The 18,294-nt window shown below is 40.0% G+C and overlaps 1 non-coding gene across 1 annotated transcript; it reads left to right on the forward strand.

Annotated features, from left to right (window-relative positions):
* Positions 1-4,824: 4,824 nt before the first annotated feature.
* LOC143411886 (U6 spliceosomal RNA) lies at positions 4,825-4,930 on the forward strand. The gene has a single exon (XR_013092900.1). It is a non-coding gene; the product is annotated as a U6 spliceosomal RNA (small nuclear RNA).
* Positions 4,931-18,294: the final 13,364 nt, after the last annotated feature.

Consider the following 18,294-nt stretch of genomic DNA (forward strand, 5'->3'; position numbering starts at 1 on the left):
ACAACACTCCCAACCTCGCATCCCTTCCCTCCTGGATGCTCCCCTTCCTTCGCAGGTCAGAAATGTTAGCAATTCAAGTTGTAGGACTGAGAAAGACATGAGATAATTAGTAAAAGCTGCCCAGGTTCCCTCATGTGCATAGGTAACTTTCCCTAGTCTGTTTTACCGCTCTGATGTTTAGAATGTGCTGTGTTCTCTTTAAGCTGCTAGAGAGGCATTTTTAGAATTAACTCTTCAGGTAGTCTCTCTGATAGAAAGCGCTACCTTACAACCAGGATATTTCCCTTACTCTCAGATTCCTTTAGTCTATGGAGCAAAAGGCAACAAGAAGAACAAGTGATTCTCTTTTGCTGTGGGTTTTTAGTGGCAGGGAGGAAAGCAGTAAGGCCTTTAAGTCTGAATCCTCCCTGGGTCTCTGGCACAGGGCAAACTGAGACCCTAGCACTTTGCCAAAGGGGACCAGAAACACCCTTGGCAAAGCAAGGTGAGACATGGGTTTTCTAGACCATTTAGGAAGCTCAAGCTTAGGGAGACATCCCTATGGAAGCTCAAGTTTAAGGAGACGTTCCTAAGGAAACTCAAGCTTAGGGAGACATCTCTAATGAGAACAGTTTTCTCCAGCGGGGGTGCCTGAGTCCTGTTTTTCTCTCTTCTCACTCAGATGGGAGCTTCTCTCTCCAATATGCTAGGTACACCACTAACCTGCATATTGAAAAATTGGGATAAATTTGACCCACAGATGCTCAAGAAAAAGCGCCTCATTTTCTTCTGCCGCCAGGCCTGGCCTCAATACAAATTCCCTGATGGAGAAACCTGGCCACCAGAAGGAAGTATCAATTTTAATACAATTTTACAGCTTGATAAATTTTGCAAAAGGGAAGGGAAATGGTGCGAGGTGTCATATGTCCAGGTTTTCTTTTCCCTAAGGATCCTGAATCCACAGAGGGCCAACTACTTTTAAAGGAAAAGTCTAAAGTATGCCAACAATGTAAAGTAGACTTAGTTATGATATCTGCCAAGAAGAGAGAAAATCTTGGGGACTCACCTACTAAGGAGAAAGAATCAGGAGGACCCACAAAATCTCCATCTGATGTTGGTGTGCAACAGAGTCCCTCTTGTCCTCCATATCCTGGCCTCTCTGCATCTGCCCCTAGACAGATCAAATGTATTACCTCTCCAGGAGATGCCAGGAGGAGAATTTGGGCCAATCAAAGTAAATATCCCCTTCTCCCTTCAAGACCTAAGGCAGATAAAAACAGACTTGGGGAGATTTTTGGAGGACCCAGATAAATGTATTGAGGTATTTCAAAACATATGCCAGTGTTTGACCTCACCTGGAAAGATATTATGCTATTACTCAACCAGACTTTGACTTTCAATGAGAAGGAAGCAGCCCTAGGAGCAGCTGAGAAATTTGGGGATGACCTAAACCTTGCTCTTGCCCCAGCAGAACAGACTAGGAGCAAACCCAATTATCCATCTGGAGCACAGGCAGTTCCCAGAAATGATTCTGAGTGGGACCCAAATGATGAGCAAGATGCTTGGAAAATTAGCCATTTCCAAATGTTGGTCCCTGAGGCCCCCAGGAGAATCAAGCAAAAGCTCATTAACTATTCTAAGGTCTCAGAAATTATTCAGGGACCCCAGGAAAGCCCTGCTATTTTCATGGAGAAACTTAGGGAGGCAATGAGAAAACACACCACCGTGGATCCTGAATCCACAGAGGGCCAACTACTTTTAAAGAACAAATTTATCACTCAGTCAGCCCCAGACATTAGGAGAAAGTTACAAAAATTGGCATATGGCCCTGATCAATCTTTATATAATATCCTCCGACTTGCTACTTCCATTTTTTTATAATAGAGATCAAGAGGAAAAGAAGGAAAAAGAGCTCAAGAGACAGAAAAAGAAATGAAGCGCTGGTATTTGCTCTTAGAGGAGTAAGCTCCCAGGGTGAAAAAGGAGGAAGACGAAATGCTCCTCAATCCACAAAAGGGACTTGTTTCCATTGCGGAAAGGAAGGACATTTCAAATGGGATTGCCCAATAGCCAAGTGACCACCTCAAATGCCCTGCCCTAAATGTCAAGGCAATCACTGGAAGAGTGACTGTCCTCAGGGGCGTAGGTCCTTGAAGCCAGACGCATCCACACAGGCCTGTCGGGGCCCAGGCTCGATTCTGGCTCCCGTAACTCCTATCACCGCACGTGAATCCCAGGTATGCTTCTCCATAGGGAGCCGAGAGGTCAACTTCCTCTTTAGACAATGGCGCCAGTTATTCCGTGCTCACCTCTTACCCTGGACCTCTTTCCTCTAATACTGTAACCATACAAGGAGTGTCTGGATGGCCTATCACCAGAAAGTTTACTCCCCCACTGAGTTGTGAGTGGGACAGGGTGATGTTTTCTCATGCATTTCTGATAGTCCCCGAATGTCCTATCCCTCTATTGGGAAGAAACTTACTTTCAAACTTCAGACGTCCATTACAATGAATTTAGGACCTAGAGGGCCATTATGTTTGCCTTTATTAGAATGTAATATAAACCCTGAAGTGGGGCTACTGAAGGCAAAATTGGATGGGCAAAAAGTGCAGTTCCAATCAAAATAGTCTTAAAAGACCCTTCTGTCTTTCCACATCAGAGACAATATCCCCTACGCCCAGAGGCAAAAAAGGGCTTATTGAAGATCATTCAGAACCTCAAAAGACAGAAAATTTTAGTGCCCTGCAACAGTCCATGTAACACACCCATTTTAGAAATTCAAAAACCCAATGGGGAATGGCAACTAGCTCAGAACCTGAGAATTATTATCGAAGCAGTTGTTCTTCTCCACCCTACGGTTCCTAATCCATACACTCTGTTATCTGAGATTCCAGCAGCCGCTGCAAAGTTTACTGTGTTAGATTTAAAGGATACCTTTTTCTGTATACCTTTAGACTCCCAATCACAATATCTGTTTGCCTTTGAGGAACCAGATAGAATCTCAACTAACTTGGACAGTATTGCCTCAAGGGTTCAGGGATAGCCCTCGTTTGTTTGGCCAAACCCTAGCTAAGGATTTAACAGAGTTCAGAGATAAAACATCTCTGACTGTCCTACAATATGTAGATGTGCCTTTACTCAAAAAGAATCAGGAAGCTACTAAAGAACTTTTAAGCTTCTCAGCTGATTAGAGTTATAATAAAGTCTCAAATAAAAAAAGATGAATTGTGCCCAAAACAAGTTCAATATTTAGGATTACAGCTCTCAAGAAACCCGCAAGCTAGGACCAGAAAGAATAACCCCTATAGGACAGTATCCTCTCAAACCATAAGACAACTTAGAGGCTTCCTAGGAATAATTGGATACTGTAGGCTTTGGATCCCTGGATATGGGGAATTAGCTCTCTATACCCTCCTCAAAGAGACACTACACCAAGGAACAACTTCCCTGATATGGGAACTAGAACAGATCCACTGAGACTAAGTCTTTTCTAATGTGGGCCCAACAATATGCCACTAGGTTACAAAAAGACAATTGCTGAATATGTGGACTATTACCCCTTTCCAGCACTTCTGGATTGCCTTTGTGGGTATCCCCCTTACAAGGAAATGACTAGATAAATTTACAATCCTTAATGTTAGAACAAAAGAAAGACCCTCTTTACAAAATGCCTCTTGTGCCGATGTTAATTTATGGCCTATAAACGAAACTTTATCACAACCTGGTCATGCAAAGGTTTTTACTTTAAGCCAGACCAACCTTCAGACTTCTACCACTGTTAAATCCCATATAGGCCCATATAATTCTCTCCTTCCACCATCCACACCATCAACATGTCACAGATATAAAGATGGTTACCATCAAATTTGGGACAGAGATTTATGGCTCACTCCCACCATTGGGCATTTAAACCAAGAAGTCCCAATCTGTTGGGAACAATGAAACCAGACCTATGACATGTGGCCTAATGTTACTTGAGAATTAGGATGGACCCTGGAGTCGCTATGCCAACAAATTATAATTTTACAAGCCAATGATTGGTTTAGAACAGATTGGCTTTCTAGACCTAAAATTATTTGGCCAGCACCCAATGGGACTCAATGGACATGTGGAACTAACCTATGGTCCTGGCTTCCCCAGGCTGGATAGGGAGATGTACTGAGGGTACCCCTGGATGCAAGGGAGATGGATCCCAAATATAAAGCAGCCAGCAAACCTCCCCAATCTCAAAGATAGATGGGGGTAATCTGTGTTTCGTTGGTGTGATCATCTAGCTTCACTGTTTATCCCACAAATTGGTTTAGAAGATGTAATGTGGCAGGTAGAGACTTTAAACAATTATCCTCAAACTGCCATCCATGATGTTGAGGAGAGTATCTCTCTCCTTAATACTGAAATAACACTTATGAGGAAGGCCATCTTACAAAACCGATGGCTTTAGATGTTCTCACTGCCGCTCAAGGTGGTACTTGTGCCATTATTAAAACTGAACGTTGTGTTTACATCCCTGACAATTCTGGCAATGTGACAAATATCCTTAAAGATTTACATGCTCAGATAGAAGCCATGTCCTCACCAACCTTGTCATGGAAACAATATCTTACCTCCTGGTTCTCTGGTACTTCCTGGTGGAAAACATTGTTAGTCTCTGTCTTTGTCATCATACTCATTGGCATATTCCCATGCTGTGGCATTTATTGTTGCATTAATCTAGTTCCAGTACTAATAACTTCGTTTCTCTTATAGACCACCCATCACTCAAATGGCCCTCTAGCCTGTTACTTCTCAATCGGACTTCTATAATGGACCACTTGATAGACCCGATGTTTAAAAAGGGGGACTCCGGTGCTTGCTTCAGCAGCACATATACTAAAATTGGAACGATATAGAGAAGATTAGCATGGCCCTGTGCAAGGATGACATGCAAATTTGTGAAGCGTTCCATATTTTTATAAGAACAGTATGATCATTTTGATAGACGCAGAAAAAGCATTCAACAAAGTACAGCATCCCTTTATGTTCAAAACACTAGAAAAACTAGGGATAACAGGAACTTACCTCAACATTGTAAAAGCTATCTATGCTAAGCCTCAGGCTAGCATCATTCTGAAAGGAGAAAAATTGAAGGCATTCCCTCTAAAATCTGGAACAAGACAGGGATGCCCTCTCTCACCACTTCTGTTCAACATAGTTCTCGAAACACTGGCCAGAGCAATTAGACAGACGAAAGAAATTAAAGGCATAAAGACAGGAAAAGAAGAACTTAAATTGGCACTATTTGCAGATGACATGACCCTATACCTAGAAGACCCAAAAGGGTCTGCAAAGAAACTACTAGAGCTAGTAAATGAATTCAGCAAAGTGGCAGGATATAAAATCAACACACATAAATCAAAGGCATTCCTGTATATCAGCGACAAATCTTCTGAAATGGAAATGAGGACAACCACCCCATTCACAATATCCTCAAAAAAAAAAAAAATAAAATACTTGGGAATCAACCTAACAAAAGAGGTGAAAGACTTATACAATGAAAACTACAGAACCCTAAAGAGAGAAATAGAAGAAGATCTTAGAAGATGGAAAAATATACCCTGTTCATGGATAGGCAGAACTAACATCATCAAAATGGCCATATTACCCAAAGTTCTCTATAGGTTTATTGCAATGCCAATCAAAATCCCAATAGCATTTCTTGTAGAAATAGATAAAGCAATCATGAAATTCATCTGGAAAAATAAATGACCCAGAATAGCAAAAGCAATTCTAAGCAGGAAGAGTGAAACAGACGGTATAGCAATACCAGACTTTAAACTATACTACAGAGCAATAGTAACAAAAACAGCATGGTACTGGTACTAAAACAGGCAGGTGGACCAATAGTACAGAATAGAGGACACAGAGACCAATCCAAAAAATTACAACTACCTTATATTAGACAAAGGTGCTAAAAGCATGCAATGGAGAAAGGATAACATCTTCAACAAATGGTGCTGGGAAAACTGGAAATACATATGCAACAAAATGAAACTGAATCCCTTTCTCTTGCCATGCACAAAAGTTAACTCAAAATGGATCAAGGAGCTTGGTATCAAACCAGAAACTCTGCGTCTGATAGAAAAAAATGTTGGCCCTAATCTCCATCTCGTGGGATCAGGCTCTAAATTCCTTAATAGGACACCTTCAGCACAAGAATTAATAACAAGAATCAACAAATGGGACATACTTAAACTAAAAAGTTTTTTCTCAGCAAGAGAAATAATAAGAGAGGTAAATAGGGAACCTACATCCTGGGAACAAATTTTTACTCCTCACACTTCAGATAGAGTCCTACTATCCAGAGTATACAAAGAACTCAAAAAATTAAACAATAAGAAACAAATAACCCAATCAACAAATGGGCCAAGGACCTGAACAGACACTTCTCAGAGAAGGATATACAATTAATCAACAATTACATGAAAAAATGCTCACCATCTCTAGCAGTCAGAGAAATGCAAATTAAAACCACTCTAAGATACCATCTCACTCCAGTAAGAATGGCAGCCATTATGAAGTCAAACAACAATAAGTGCTGGCGAGGATGTGGGGAAAAGGGTACACTTATACATTGCTGGTGGGACTGCAAATTGGTGCAGCCAATCTGGAAAGCAGTATGGAGATTCCTTGGAAAGCTGGGAATGGAACCACCATTCGACCCAGCTATTCCCCTTCTCAGACTATTCCCCAAAGACCTAAAAAGAGCATACTATAGGGATACAGCTACATCGATATTCATAGCAGCACAATTCATAATAGCTAGACTGTGGAACCAACTTAGATGCCCTTCAATAGATGAATGGATAAAAAAATGTGGCATTTATACACAATGGAATATTACTCAGCACTAAAAAATAACAAAATCATCGCATTTACAGGGAAATGGATGGCATTAGAGCAGATTATGCTAAGTGAAGCTAGCCAATCCCTAAAAAACAAATTCCGAATGTCTTCTTTGATATAAGGAGGGCAACTCAAAACAGAGCATGGAGGAAGAGCATGAGAAGAAGATTATATTAAAAAGGGGTGAGAGGTGGGAGGGAAAGGGAGAGAGAAGGGGAATTGCATGGAAATGGAAGGAGACCCTCATTGTTATACAAAATTACATATAAGAGGATGTGAGGGGAAAGGGGAAAAAATGAGAGAGAGAAATGAATTACAGTAGATGGGGTAGAGAGAGAAGATGGGAGGGGAGGGGAGGGTGGATAGTAGAGGATAGGAAAGGCAGCAGAATACAACAGACACTTTTATGGCAGTATGTATAAACGTGGATGTGTAACCAATGTGATTCTGCAATCTGTACACGTGGTAAAAATGGGAGTTCATAACCCACTTGAATCAAATGTATGAAATATGATATGTCATGAGCTATGTAATGTTTTGAGTAACCAATAAAAAAAAGAAAAGGGGGACTCCAAACTGCTTGCTCAACATCGCCCCCTTTCAGCTCGAAGAAGCCAGAACGATCATTGCCCCCTTTCCTCACAGCAGTCAGGAGTTCCCAAATTAGAGGGGAAATGAAGCCAGATTTACAGATAGGTAATTAGTGTAGTTAGGTAAATCGGGTCTAATATTGAGAATGAAGGCCATATTGAGAATGGAGTCCAGGAAAAGGGGAATTGAAAATGTCCCCAAGGCCCAGAGCCCATCCCAAGGAAATATTAATGAAGCAGCTCCCAGGAAACAAGGAGATGCTAATCCAAAAGCCATCCCTGCCCAGATTACTCCTTCAGCCCACCTGTCCCCCACCCTTTGGGCCTTCCCACCTATATTCCATCACTGCAAGATAACAGAACCAAGGACAGGAATGTGGGAAAGCTGAAAGAAGACCTTAGCTATAAGAGAGGGAAGATCTTGCCCTTCCATGGATTCTACCTCTTGGGTCCCCTTCTTCCTCCAGAGAGAAGTCTTTTCTACTGTCTTTTAATAAAGCTTTTACTTTCCACTCTAAAAAAAAATGCAGAATACAACTTGCATGGGGTCATAGGTCAGAGACAGTGGCTTGGTGTAGACATGGTTTAGTCTTACAAGTGTCTTTGTGAGGCTTTGGAGAAGGGCATCAAATCAGAGACCTCTAGATCTCAAAAGGTGTAGTCAGGAAGTCAGAGGAAGGGAAGACGCTTCACAAATACCAACATGTCCTCTTGGTCCGAGAAGTCGCCCTGGCCACACCAGGGTCCTCTCATCCTAGAGGCAGGCCTGAGTTAGTCACTGCCGCATCATGACAGGATGGCTTTGTCTGCCTTTATTACAAAGCCAATCCAGCGTCTGTAATGGGGATCGTAACATTTCTCCCCAGATAACCATTATAAATTGGAAGCAATAAATTCTATCTCTTCTCCTTCTCCCACCTTGAGCTCAGAGTAAGCAAACAGCCAGTTTTCCATTTTTTTTCTTGTTGGAGGTGCTATCCAGCCCCTCTGGGTCTGCAGAATAAGCTCAATGAGAAACCTTGCACCCCAGGTCATTCAGAGAGGGAGGGAGGAAGAGCAAGGCAGAGCTCAGAGGTAGAAATGCTCCCAGGGTTGCAAATCTCAGCTAAGTCTCCCTGCTTTCCCTCCAGAGGCATCTCCACCCCTTGCTTATGAGCACTAGATGTCAAGGGCAGGAGAATAAGGGACCCCAGGGAATGTTCCCATTTCTAGAAGTCCACCCTGATGATCGCTCAAGCCTCCTCCTCTCTCCAGGGGCTGCTCCTCTCTCCTCCTTTGACTAGCTCACATCTTTACTTTTCTCTGCTGGCCTCCCCAGGCTATTCCTGAGCTGCGCGGACCAAGCACAGACTTCCCAAGGCTGAAGATCCAGCTGGCCCTCCAAGGAATCCACTGACAGTTGGAGAAATCACAGTTTACAATGGAAAGAAAATGAGTCTGTTCTGAGATTCTGCAGGCCCAAGTCCCCACGGGTGGGTCCTCCTGGGTACCTCTTTCCTCTATCCTGGCTGAATGCAGAATCTCGCGTCCTGGATGGGTAATGGCACATATTTGACAGACATCCTTCTTGTGTTCAGTTGCCAAGATAAAGAAAATGACCCAGCCTTCCTGATAGGTATAAGAACTGAATGCATGGAGAGATTGGCTGTGTTCTCAAGTGGGAGTGCTGAATGTTCTAAAGATAAACACCCTATTATCTTAGAGGGCTAACATAATTATGGTAAAAAAAAAATTCCACATCTAGGGGCCAGGGTTGTGGCTCAGTGATACAGAGCTTGTCTAGTACATGTGAGGTGCTGGGTTCGATCCTCAGCACCACAGAAAATAAATAAAAGTATTTAAAAAAAACTACATATACATATGTAATTACAAACTCATTATAAATTACAGGAAAATAAATAGGAAAAATTACTTTAAAAAGATGAATTACAAAGTGAACTACCAGCTTTAAAATGCAGCTAATATGGATGATGACGACGGTGACACTGAGCACTTCTGACACATTCGACATATTACTAATTGCTTTCTGCATGTTATTGTAGCTCATCTTCACAATGACACTATGAAACCAGCACCGTCATTATCCACTTCTTACAGCAGAAGTGACAGAATTAAAGTGGTTAAATAACTTGTTCGTGATGGAACAGCTCCTCAACTGTGAAGCCAGGGCTGTCAGATGTCTTGGCTTATCTCCTCATCCCTCCTGCCTTGGGGGCTCTTGTCACATGCTCCCAGTGAAACAAGAGGCAGAGAGAGCAGCAAAAGACAACAGAAAACTCAGGGAAATTTTCAGGTTAATGTGATGAAATAAGACACAAAGAAAGCATTGATAAGAATGCCCTTTAGAAAAGTCTACATTGTTCCCCTCTCTCTGTCTCACAAATGTGGGTATATACACACAACACAACACAACACAACACACACAGCCTACAAAAACAAACTGGAAAATAATTGCTGCAAATATAGTAAAGGTTTGGAATGGGAGTTAAGACCAGAACTATAGCCCACGTTCAGGAAAGGAAAACCAATGCAAGCAACACAGGGTGGAGACTGTGAAAGAAGGGCTGGAAAGCTCTGGAATAAATTTTTAGGTTGGTATTGGCTGCCATTTTGGCTTATTTAAGGATTAGGAGAAAATCAGTGTGACCAGAAGGCACTTTCTGATAATAAGCCGCTTTTACCTGTCAAATTCTCTCCCCTTCTGTGAATCTACAGCCCCAACCCAGGGCAGATGGGCACCCACTAAGAGACCGCCACCTCCATGACAGGACACATTCATTACCTGGGTCAGGGGTGGTGACAGAATCCCTACCTCGCTGTATGAACAGATTGTAGCCTTGCTACCTCCCGACATGCCTTGGGCATGTGCCCAACCCTGGCTGTCCTTACACTCGTGTCTTGGTCTCATTACTTTAATCCACAGAATTCTCAGTCCTTTCTGTTTCTTAACTCATGTGGGTCTCTCACCCTCTGCTCTCTTTTCCTCATTTCTCTTCAACATTTCACCCCAAGGAGGAAAGCGGGGGTGGAACTTACAAGTAAGTAAATCTTTTAGCATGGCATATGATTTAAGAATTAAATATTAGCTGGGTATGGTGGCACACACCTGTAATTCCAGCAACTCCAAGGCTGAGGCAGGAGGATCCCAAGTTTGAGGCCAACCTTGGTAATTTATCAAGGTCCTAAGTAATATATCAAGACCCTATCTCAAAATAAAAGATAAAAAAGGGGTTGGGGACATGGCTCAGTGCTACAGTGCCCCTGGTTTCAATCCTCACTACAAAAAAAAAGATAAAAACAGGCCCAACCCCATGGGAAAAAAAAGAGAGAGAGAGAATTAAATACTTGACATCTCTATTTTTAGAAAAGGGAAGACTTTCCTGTTCCCACAAATTTGTTATTGATGCCTTTCTTCTTGGGTCCCAGACTTCTGTGTGGGACCCAACCACACCCCCACTTCTCCAGACAGGAATTCTTTGTTATTCTGCCCTTTTTAGAACTCTTTCTGTCCCCCTTTCCCTCAGTCTGTCCATGACTGAGAGCCATCTTTTAATGCTCAACAATGGCCCATCTTTTTTTTACTAAACATAGCATAATTTTGAGTTCATTTTGCCAACAAATTTTTTAAATATCTATTTTTTTAGTTGTAGTTGGACACAATACCTTTGTTTTATCTATTTGTTTTTATGTGGTGCTGAGGATAGAACCTTTATTTTTTTCCTTCCTATCATCTTTAGCCAAATTTTCTCTTTTTGGTTTATTCTCCATTTGGCTTCTTGGTTCGTACTAATATCTTAAAAGATTTATAGATACTTCTAGAAGAGAGTAATTTTCTCCAGAAATGAAGAAATAATACCTTATGTTTAAGTTTTCTTAATTCAAGAATCTTTGAATGAACAGAAAGACAGCTTTAACCAGCAAGAGAAACCTTAGGACATCAGTAGATAAACGAACCAAGAAGCCAAATGGAGAATGGCTTCAAGCTACAAAGCAGAAACTCAGATCTCATGATAGTTATGTCAGAATAAATTTTCTATAACTGAGTTTATTTATCTTTAGTTTATTTTGGTCATCAGTATCCTAATCTTTACTCATATGCAGTTCCATAGTCAACACCTGAACTTTAATAGAAAAAACGATGATCTTTGCTTTACATATTCAATGTTCAATTCTCATTGAATTTTGAATCTCATTCCAAAGAATTTGAAAGTCATCTGGCCCTAGAAACTAATTTCACCAAACTCAAGTCCTTAGCTCTATCTTTGAGGAAGTTTCTTTATCTTGCTGGTTATTGTGTCTCAGACAGAAAGATTTTTAAAATACACAATATAAGTCTGTATACTTTATATTTTCTATAAAACTTTCAGCACAGAGTTAGTATACATAAACAATGCTCAGAACTTTCATCAATATTTCCCAAGACTTCTGCAATACATTTATAGAAAAAAAATAATTGAAGGATGATGTGAAAAGCACATTTTAAAAAATTGACAGGTAATCAAAATAAATTAAATAAATATAAACATTAAGCATATTTTATAAATATAAAATAAATGAAATCAAAACAAAGAGGTCATTATGCTCAGAATTAGAAATTGAAAGTAAAAAAAACTTCATGCCACTAAATCTCTATGACTGGCATAGGGTTTCTTGTCAAAGGGTTAATGTTCCTCTACCGTAGAATAAGCAGGCTGCAGAAAAATAAGAAGACTTTATGTGCATTAAATCACAAGGAGCCATCATGTCATCTCCAAAGGTGGTTCATTAATCCCAGCATAGGTTTGGAGAGGTCACTTCCTGCTGTCACCATTCGTCTGGAAGAGGGCACACTGCCTCTGTGTGTTATGTGCTCCTATCTGGCAGAGAACTTGCCAAAACACAGCACATGTCTTACTAACCAAATCTTCAGCTCCCTGTGTAGGGGAGAAAAAGTATTAAATTTTCTTTACCCACCACAAGGTTCATGGCTGAGGTACCTAGAATAAAGGCAGATTAAAAAAGCACACAGACTTATTTAAGATCAGAGTTATGTGGCCTCAGAGCATTTAGAAATAAAGACCCAAAGAACGAGAGGAACCTGTATATTTTTGTGCTAGGTCTGATGAAGTGGACAGTTGGGGAGAACTGGATAATGTTTTTTGATTTTGATGGTAGTAAACTGGGGGGATCTTAGCAAGCCCCCTCTGTTCAGATGCTACTTGCATCTCTGGGTCTCTGAGGATAAGCATTTTACTTTCCTCTGGTACAGTCAGGGCACCTCTGGAATAAAGATCTTAATGACTTGCTTCAGGGGAAAAGGAAGCAGAAAAGAGTGTGAGTGACCTTCCTCCTCCTGCTGTTTCCCCAAATGTGCCATGTTTTGAGTAGCATGTCCTGAACCCCATCATAGCTACGCTGATTCATACGGGAATGACTGATAGGAACTGACAAGTGCACAACGTCTTTCTCGTACTTCAAGATGCTGAGAAGATTACAATAGGTAATAGGTCTTGAGAACACAGATGGTATTTTTTATTTTTGGAGGCCAGGACATTGGGTGAAGAGAAGATGGATAAGACAGAAGAGGTGAAACCTTGCTTACAGAGATGGTGTTGGAAAAGATTTGTTTTTCTAGATTATGACCCAAGCTTTCAAAATAATGGTGTTTTTAGTAAGGGATAGGCTCCTCCCCTGAAGACTAGAAAAAAAAAATGTTTTCTTTTCTGTCATTCAACTTTACAAAGACTAATTATCTGATTAATGATTCTCCCTGATCAATGGGGGTGTAAAGACAAAAAATGCTTTTGTGGCCCTTGCTTTCTGGGGCCATATTATCCTATGGGAAGATGAATAGAGGAGTGGTTAAAATTCTTATTGGTGATGAATGGATTCTTTGGTTCTGAGCCTAAAACGAAATATGTTCAGATGGCTGAATAGAGACACCTCCACTTGCTTCCTCCTCTGCAGAGAAGAACCAAAGTAACAGGTGTAGAGCTGCATTTTAAGTGGACTGTTGGAAAATATTGGAAATCAGCAAGAGAGCCTGGAATCTGTTAGATTCAGACAACTAGAATGACGTCATGGTAAGAGAAATGAAATACCCCTGCTAGGGGAAGTTGAGTGTGATTTTTCCTGCCTCTGGCCAGGGATATACTTTTGGGCAGGCATGAGGAACATCATGGAAACTGCTGCCATTCCACCTATGTGGGTCCTGCCACCTGTCCCCACTGCAGCTCACTCAGGCACCTGTGGCTGATAGAACTGGGAGGGAACACTGGAGTCCCCACTGCTGCCCCACCCACAAGGGCATGTTCAGGGTGCGGGAGAAACGCGATTGCTCCAGCATTGGCTTGTAATAATGAAACTTTGCCTAGCTCCAGCTTAGGTCCTGCTCCAGGGTGGGTGCTGCTACCAAAACAGTGCAGAGGAACACCAGAGTTCCTGCTGTGACCCCAACTACATGTTGAACCTTGTCTGACCATATGTTGCTATCAGGACTGGATGTGAGCACAAGAGGGGAGCTGTGGCTCTTGCCACCACCTCTCTCCATGGTCCATGCCACTGACGGGTCAAAGGACAAATGTTTTTAGTTCCTCACCACTGCTCAGGCCACCAGTGCTAGAGGTCCTTGGTAGTAGCAGAGCTAGAAATAGAAATGTTTGAGTAAAACCCTAATGCCTAAGAGGAGACACAATCCCATTTGTAGGAATAGCCACACAGGGAGCACCTCATGCCCACTGCTTTCTAAGTCACAACTGCCAGAGCATCCCATTCTCTATGGCCCACAGAGACAAAGGGTCTTTCCAGCTATGATATAGTATACACTATGCCCAAACTTACTAATCATAGAAAAGTTATAAGGAGGCTATAGTACAGAGTTCAGCTAGAATAAAAATCAATATCGCACAAAACACTCACACCCCCAAACATACATTCAGTAGAAAGCTGCTTACTCAGAAGGTTACCCGCCCCAACCAAAAAAAAAAAAAAAAAAAACAAACAAACAAAAAAAAAACGGTAGAGATCTATCACCCACAAGATGTGCACATCTTACTGTAGGGATGCAATAAATACAACCCCCTCTCACAAGGCAATATGACACCTCTGAAAATACATAACTCTGTAGCAACAGATTCTAAGGAAATTGAAATGCATGATAAATAATTTAAATGAATGATTATGAAAAAGCTCATTGAGATCCAAGAGAATGCAGATAAATAGTTAAATAAAATTTGGAAGACAATTCAGGATACAAATGAGAAATTCAGCAGAGATTTGAAAAAAGAAACAAATTTTGGAAATGAATAAACTTAAATAAAAAATACAGTTGAAAGCTGTCACTGATAGACTAGATCAAGTGGAGGAAAGAATATTTAAACTTGAAGATAGTTCATTTTAAATAAACCATTTGGGGATGTGGAATGAAAGGAGCATATAAGATCTCTGAGACATTATTAAACAAATGCCTGCATTTTGTAATAACCAAAGACAAGGAAAAAAAATTAAGGGCATAGAAAACTTTCCTGATGTTGGAAAAGATTTGGACATCCAAGAACAGGATATTTATAGAAAGCCAAGTAAATAAGACCAGAAATGATCTTCATCATAGCATTTTACAATCAAATTGTCAAAATTACAAGACAAAGAATTTTAAAATCTGCAAGAAAAAAGTGCCAAGTCATATTTAAAGGAAGACCCATTAGACTACAAGCAGGTTTTTCAACAAAAACCTTATGACCAATAGGAAATGGAATGACATATTCCAGTACTGAAAGAAAATATCTTTCCAACTGAGATTAATATACATAGCAAGGCTATTTCTCAAAGTGAAGGAGAAATAAAGACCTTCTAAGAGAAGCAAAAATGGAGGAAATTAGTGACCACCAGACGAGGCTTACAAAAAATGCTTAAGGGAGTCCTACATCCAGAAATGAAGGAAACCTGATTATGATCACGGAAGCATGGTAAAAGTATAAATTCCACTTGAAGAGTAGATATGTAGTAGAGAACTAGAACACAATCAAATATTACCAATACAGTAAATACCAATATCACAAAGGTGAACAAGCGAGGAAGAAAAGAATGAAGAATATTCAAAACAACTAAGAAAATCAACAAAATGGCAGGAATAAATTCTTACCAAGTCTTTACCACAACATACCAAATCTTGTGGGATGTAGAAAAAGCAATATGAAAAGGTAAGTTTATAACAATGAGTACATACATTAAAAAAAAAGAGCTTTAATAACTACCTGGAATGTAAATGAATTAAATTACCTAATTAAAAGGTACAGAATGACTGAATAAATAAATAAAAAGGGTGTAATAATGCGTTGCTTACAAGGAACCCACTTCACAAATAAAGATACACACAGCCTGAAAGTGAAAAAATATAAAATCATGTTCCAAGGGGCCCCAGCAAACTTCCAGCTGATTGGCTCACAGCGGCCCCAGCAAACTTCCAGCTGCCAGCTAATTGGCTCCTCTGCTGTGATGCTCATTGGGCTGTTTCCCCGCCCTTTCAGACTACGGAGCTGCTCATTGGGGGACTCTTTTGACTCTGCCCACCCGACCCAGCCAATCGGCCTCAAGAGCAGGAGGAGTGGGGGGTTGAGAGGCTAGCAGGAAGCCTGTGGTGGCATTTGGGCAAGTGGCTTGTGAATTGTGCCCAGCCAGACTGCGGCAGTAAGTTTATAACAATGAGTACATACATTAAAAAAGGGGTTTAATAACAACCAGGAATGTAAATGAATTAAATTACCTAATTAAAAGGTACAGAATGACTGAATAAATAAATAAAAAGGCTGTAATAATATGTTGCTTACAAGGAACCCACTTCACAAATAAAGATACACACAACCTGAAAGTGAAAGAATATAAAATCATGTTCCAAGCAAATGTAAGCCTAAAACAAGCAGGAGTAGTTATATCTTTGTCTAACAAAATAGACTATAAGACAAAAACTGTAAAAAGCCAATCCCCCCAAAACAAATGCTGAATGTTTTCTCTGATTTAAGGAGGCTGACTCATAGTGGGATAGACTGGGGAACATGGGAGGATTAGATGAATTCTAGATAGGGAAAAGGGGTGGGAGGGAAAGGGAGGGGGCAGGGGATTAGCAAGAGAAGTGGAATGTGATGGACATCATTATTCAGAGTATATGTATGAAGACTCAAATTGGGTGTCAACATACTTTATATATAAACAGAGATATGAAAAGTTGTGGTATATTTATGTAATAAGAATTGTAAAGCAAAAAACCAGTAATGTATAAAGGCATGAATTGGTGTGAACATACTCTAAATACAAAGATATGAAAAACAGTACTCTTTATGTGTAATAAGAATTGTAATGCATTCTGCTGTTGTGTATTTTAAAAAATAAAACCAATAAAATTTAAAAAAGAGACAAAGTCACTATATAATGATCAAGGGACCAATTCAACATGAAGATATAATTATGGTACATCTACATGCACCTAATGTCAGAGCATCCATCTGGATAAAACAAACACCATGAGAACTAAATGGAGAGATAGTTTCCAATGCAATAATAATGGGAGATTTTTTAACACCCCATATTAGTCAATGGACAGATCATCCAGACAAAAATATCAATGAAGTTGAGTTTCATTGTAAACTTCAGAGTTAAACTGGACTATCAAATGGTCTTAATAGATGTTTACAGATCATTCCATTCAACTGTTATAAAGCACATATTCTGCTTATCAGTACATGAAAGTTTCTCTAAAACAGACCAGTTTTAGCCCACAAAACTAGTATTAGCAATTTTTAAAATTGAAATCTGACCCTATATCTTCTCACAATGAAACAAAAACAAAAGTTGTCAACAAAGAAACTTTTACAAATTATACAAGTGCAAGGAGACTGAACAACACACTTTTGAACAAAGAGTGAATGATCAAGCAAATCAGAAGGAAAATTTTAAAAAAAATTGTCAAAATAAATGAAACAAAAATACAATATACCAAATCTTATGGGATAAACCAGAAGCAGTTCTTAGAGGGAAGTTTGGAGCAATGAGTCCCTGCATTAAAAAAATAGAAAGATTTAAAGTACATAACCTAATGATTCATCTCAAGAACTGAGAAAAGCAAAAACAAGCCAAACCCCAAATTAGTAAAAGGAAAGAAGTAACAAAGTTCAGAGCAAAAATAAATGAAATTTAGACTTACAAAATACAAAAGGCGAATGAAACAAAGAGTTGGTTCTTTGAAAAGATAAACAAAAGCAACAACCCTTTAGCTAGCCTAACCAAGAGAAAAACCAAATTAATCAAATCAGATGTGAAAAAGGAAAACAGTACAACCAATGCAGAAATACAAAAGATCACTAGATATTATTATTATGAAAAACCATATGCTAACAAGTTGGAAAATCTAGAGGAAACAGATTTCTGGACACCTATCACCTATCAAGATTAAATCACAGGAAATGTAAGCAAACCTGAATAAACTAATAATAAGTATTAAGATTTAATTAGGCATAAAACATTTCCCCAAAGTCAATCTAAAAGTAGAACAGTGATTGCTAGACACCTGGAAGTCTGTGGTGGAATGTGGAAAAGGGTGGTTGGATTTGATTCGTGCATGCTGTACACAGGTATGAAAATTTCCACACTGAACCCCATTAATATGTACAATTAATACGTGTTAATAAAAAAACCTTAAAAAAATGTACCAAGATCCAAACACTCACTGTTCCATCTCCCATACTTTCCTTTCAGTTTCCCTACCCTGTATGGTCACTTCAGAAGTTTTTGACCTGCCAGTATCCACCCAACCATTTCCTACTCTAAGTCTTCCCTTGGTGCCTGTGGTCCTTCTAACTCAACATAGATTGCA

The sequence above is a fragment of the Callospermophilus lateralis genome, chromosome 12, assembly GCF_048772815.1.
Source record: "Callospermophilus lateralis isolate mCalLat2 chromosome 12, mCalLat2.hap1, whole genome shotgun sequence".
In the NCBI taxonomy this organism is placed as follows: domain Eukaryota; kingdom Metazoa; phylum Chordata; class Mammalia; order Rodentia; family Sciuridae; genus Callospermophilus; species Callospermophilus lateralis.